Raw genomic sequence first — 5,473 nt, forward strand, 5'->3', positions numbered from 1 at the left:
AATTCGAACCTCTGACCTTTGGGTTAGCAGCTGTCGCTCTTAACCACTGCACCAACAGGGCTCTGGGTTAAAGACTACATGCATGTAAATGCTGAGGTAGTGTGTATGTAATGAAGGCCGCAGGCCCTGGAATCAGATTGCTTGGGTTTGAATTTCAATTCTTCACTTAATCTGTATTAATTTAGGAAAGTTACTTAACTCCTCTTTGTCTCAGTTTTGTCATTTTTAAAATGGGATAATACCAGAACCAAATTCCTAAATTTGTAGTGAGGATGAGATAGTGAATGCAGAGCGCTTAAAGTAGCGCCTAGTGCCTGATGCATCGTAAATGATCGTAACTGTTAGCTATATTTATTATTATTATTGGTATTACTGGATATATTTTGCAAAATTGTTTTCTAAAAAAATTTTTTACCAATTTATATTCCCACCAAAAGTCTGAGGCTGCCCATTTTCACATGTATTGTCTATCACTGGGTTTATTTAACCTATTAATTCATTGCCAACCTAAGATCTGTTTTTTTTTTCCCCCCAAAATACAAATTATTTTATTTTCATTTATTTTATTATTAGTGAGTAAATGAATAATTTCTTTTATAAGGATCAGCACAAAGCTGGTTCCTATGAGGCGGAGGTTAAAGATGTCCCAAATGTCTAACTTTTCCAAGCTGCTGTACACTCCATCATCTCTAACATCAACTACTCCCTCTGCCTCAGTACTCTTGCTCCTGATAGTTCCTTAATTAGTTCCTGGGCGTGCGACATGTTTGATCTGTAGCATATAGCTGGAGGGAATGGAAGGTAAAGAAGGCCCCTGGTCCCCCACTCCCAGTTCCAGGGCTGCCCCCCACACCAGGGGCCAGGGGTCCCAGCCATCATAGGACATCCCAAGGTGAGGGGGAAAAGAAGCCATCAACTGTGGGGTGGAGAGCCAGGCCTGCCTCATGTGCCTTTGGGGCTGTTTGCCTTATTGCATTTGTTTATAAACTTTTCCTAAGGCACAGAGATCTCAGACTGGGTGCTGGTGAAGGTAGACTCGTCTGAGAGGGGAACTCACCCAGGTTCAGGGGTGCCTCAGTCTCCGTCCTCTCCTTGGGGCTGCTCCTCCCCAGCCAGGTTGTCTTCCAGAGAGGACTCAGAGGTGTCATCCGAGAGGCCAGCCTCCTGGCTCACAAAGTTGATGCTGGTGTTCTGGAAGATGAGCGGGTGGTAATCCTGGGCATTTCACGGCTCGCCTTCTTCACTGATGCAGTCCAGCTGGTTAATGAACACCTCAGGGGTGGGGGAGCCATACGTGGGGAGGGGGGAGCTTCCTCACTGGGGGGCCTCGACCTATGGCCTTTGCTCATTAGTGCCTGTGACACCTCTTTTAAGCTGGGTACCTGGTTCTTGGAGTAGACCACCAGGAGGGCCAAGAAGGTGGGGAGGGCTGGAGACCCCAGCCGTTTCCCGGGACCCTGTCCCCAACCCGGCTCATCTTCATTGACTTCTTCCCAATCTACTTGATGAGGTCGTTGTTGGTCTCCTCCTTTTTTGAGAGAAAGCTGAAGATGTTGACATCCTTGGAGGCTGCATTTCCTGCATCTGCAGGGCCTTTTTGGAGTGTGGGGAGCTCTCGAAGTACACCTTCCGCCACTGCCAATACTTTTTTTTTCTTCTTCTTTTTTTTTTCTCTTGTGCTTTAAATGAAAGTTTACAGCTCAAGTTAGTTTCTCATACAAAAATTTATACACACATTGTTATATGTGTTATATTATATGTGCTCTCTCTATAATGTGACAGCACACCCCTCCTTTCCACCCCTGATTTCCCGTGTCTATTCAGATAGCTCCTGTCTCTTTCTGCCTTCTCATCTCCCTTGGGACAGGAACTGCCCATTTAGTCTTCTGTATCTACTTGAACTAAGAAGCACACACTTCACGAGTATCATTTTATGTCTTATGGTCCAGCCTAATCTTTGTCTGAAGAGTTGGCTTCGGGAATGGTTGTAGTTCTGGGTTAACAGAGTCCGGGGACCATGTCTTCCGTGGTTCATCTAGTCTCACTCAGACCATTAAGTCTGGTCTTTTTACTAGAATTTGAGTTCTGCACCCCACTTTTCTCCTGCTCTGTCAGGGACTCTCTGTTGTGTTCCCTGTCAGTGTGGTCATTGGTAGCCAGGCACCATCCAGTTCTTCTGGTCTCAGGCTGATGGAGTCTCTGGTTTATGTGGCCCTTTCTGTCTCTTGGGCTAATATGTTCCTTGTGTCTTTGATGTTCTTCATTCTCCTTTGCTGCAGGTGGGTTGGAACCAATTGATGCATCTTAGATGGCTGCTCACTAGCTTTTAAGACTCCAGACGCCACTCACCAAAGTAGGAAGCAGAACATTTTCTTAATAAACTTTGTTATGCCAATTGACCTAGATGTCCTCTGAAACCATGGTCCTCCAACCCCCGCCCCTACTACTATGTCCCTGGAAGTGTTTGGTTGTATTCAGGAAACTTCTTAGCTTTTGGTTTAGTTCAGTTGTGCTGACTTCCCCTGTGTTGTGTGTTGTCCTTCCCTTCACCTAAGATAATTCTTATCTACTGTCTAGTTAATGAATACCACTCTCCTTCCCTTCCCACCCTCGTAACCAAAAAGAATGTTTTCGTCTGTGTTTAAACCTTTTCTTGAGTTCTTATAATAGTGGTCTCATACAATATTTGTCCTTTTGCAACTGACTAATTTCACTCAGCATAATGCCTTCCAGATTCATCTAAATTATGAGATGTTTCAAAGATTCATCGTTGTTCTTTATCATTGTATAGTGTTCCATTGTGTGAATATTCCATAATTTGTTTATCTATTCATCCATTGATGGGCACCTACATTATTTCCATCTTTTGCTACCGTGAACAGTGCTGCAATGAACAAGGCTGTGCATATATCTGTTCATGTGACGGCTGTTATTTCTCTAGGATATATGCCAAGGAGTGAGATTTCTGGATCATATGGTACTTCTATTTCTAGCTTTTTAAGGAAGTACCAAATCGATTTCCAATTACCAGTTTACCTTCCCGCAAGCAGTGCGTAAGTGTTCCGGTCTCTCCACAACCTCTCCAACATTTATTATTTTGTGTTCTTTGGGTTAATGCTAGCCTTGTTGGGGTGAGATGGTATCTCATTGTAGTTTCAGTTTCCATTTCTCTAATGGTGAATGATCACGAACATTTCCTCATGTATCTGGTAGCCTCCTGAATGTCTTCTTTGGTGAAGTGCCTGTTCCAATACTTTGCCCATTTTTTAATTGGGTTATTTGTCTTTTTGTTGTTGAGGTTTTGCCGTATCTTGTAGATTTTAGAGGTTAGACCCTGATTGGATATGTCATAGCCAAAATTTTTTTCCCAGTCTGCAGGTTGTCTTTTGACTCTTTTGGTGAAGTCTTTTGATGAGCATAAGTGTTTGATTTTTAGGAGCTCCCAGTTATCTAGTGTCTCTTCTGGTGTTTGTGCATTGTTAGTAATGTTTTGTATTCTGTTTATGCCATATATTAGGGCTCCTAGCATTGTCCCTATTTTTTCTTCCATGATCGTTATTGTTTTAGATTTTATATTTAGGTCTTTGATCCATTTTGAGTTAGTTTTTGTACATAGTGTGAGGTTTGGGTCTTGTTCCATTTTTTTACAAATGGATATCCATTTATGCCAGCACCATTTGTTAAAGGGACTGTCTTTTCCCCATTTAATGGACTTTGGGCCTTTGTCAAATATCAGCTGCTCATAGGTGGATGAATTTATGTCTCGATTCTCAATTCTGTTCCATTGGTCTATGTATCTGTTGTTGTACCAGTACCAGGCTGTTTTGACTATCATGGTGGTATAACAGGTTCAAAAATCAGGTAGTGTGAGGCCTCCCCACTTTGTTCTTCAGCAATGCTTTACTTACCTGGGACCTCTTCCCTTTCCATATGAAGCCAGTGATTTATTTCTCTGTCTCTTTTAAAAAATGCTATTGGAATTTGGATTGAGATTGCATTGTATTCTGTAGATCGTTTTGGGTAGAATTGACATTTTCACAGTTTTGAGTCTTCTATCCATAAGCAAGGTATGTTTTTCCACTTACGTAGGTCTCTTTTGGTTTCTTGTAGCAGTGTCTTGTAGTTTTCTTTGTATAGGTCTTTTATGTCTCTGGTTAGATTTATTCCTAAGAATTTTATCTTCTTGGGGGCTATTGTAAATGGTATTGATTTGGTGATTTCCTCTTTGTCTTAGTCATCTAGTGCTGCTCTAACAGAAATACCACAAGTGGATGACTTTAACAAAGAGAAGTTTATTCTCTCACAATCCAGTAGGCTACAAGTCCAAATTCAGGGCGTCAGCTCCAAGAGAACACTTTCTCTGTTGGCTCTGGAGGAAGGTCCATGTCATCAATCTTCCCTTGGTCTGGGAGCTTCTCTGCACAGGAACCTCAGGTGCAAAGGACGTGCGCTGCTCCTGGCACTGCTTTCTTTGTGGTATGAGGTTCCCATGTGTCTCTGCTTGCTTCTCTTTTATATCTCAAAAGAGATTGCATTAAGACACTATCTAATCTTGTAAACCTCATCAGTATGACCTCATCACAGTGATAGAATTTACAACACATAAGGAGATCACATATAACCTCATCATAGTGATAGAGTTTACAACACATGAGGAAATCGCATCAGATTACGCAATCATACAATACTGGGAATCATGAACCAGTCAAGCCAACAGACATTTTTGGAGGACACAATTCAATCCATGACACTCTTCAATGTTCTGTTTGTTGGTGTAGAGGAATCCAACTGATTTTTGTATGTTTATCTCGAATCCTGGTGCTTTGCTGAAATCTTCTATTAGTTCCAGTAGTTTTCTTGTGGATTCTTTGGGGTTTTCTGTGTGTAAGATCATATCATCTGCAAACAGGGATACTTTTACTTCTTCTTATCAATTTGGATGCCCTTTATTTCTTTTTCTAGCCTAATTGCTCTGTCTAGGACCTCCAGCACAATGTTGAAAAAGAGTGGTGATAAAGGGCATCCTTGTCTGGTTCCCATTCCCAAGGGGAACGCTTTCAGACTCTCTCCATTTAGGATAGTGTTGGTTGTTGGCTTTGCATAAATGCCTTTTATTATGTTGAGGAATTTCCCTTCTATTTCTATTTTGCTGAGAGTTTTTTTGTCATGAATGAGTGTTGGATTTTGTCAGATACCTTTTCTGCATCAATTGATAAGATCATGTGGTTCTTGTCTTTTGTCTTATTTATGTGATGGATTACATTGATTGTCTAATGTTGAACTATCCCTTCATACCTGGTATGAATCCCACTTGGTCATCATGAATTATTTTTTTGATATGTTGTTGAATTGTATTGGCAAGAATTTTGTTGAGGATTTCTGTGTCTATGTTCATGAGGGATATTGGTCTGTAATTTTCTTTTTTTGTGGTGTCTTTACCTGGTTTTGGTATCAGGGTTATGCTGGCTTCATA

General features: G+C 41.4%; 1 pseudogene; it reads right to left on the reverse strand.

Moving 5' to 3' along the window:
- Positions 1 to 942: 942 nt before the first annotated feature.
- Positions 943 to 5,473, reverse strand: part of LOC101360085 (potassium channel subfamily K member 5-like) — a 9,636-nt pseudogene continuing 5,105 nt past the window's right edge.

The sequence above is a fragment of the Trichechus manatus genome, unplaced genomic scaffold, assembly GCF_000243295.1.
Source record: "Trichechus manatus latirostris isolate Lorelei unplaced genomic scaffold, TriManLat1.0 scaffold00121, whole genome shotgun sequence".
Taxonomy (NCBI): domain Eukaryota; kingdom Metazoa; phylum Chordata; class Mammalia; order Sirenia; family Trichechidae; genus Trichechus; species Trichechus manatus.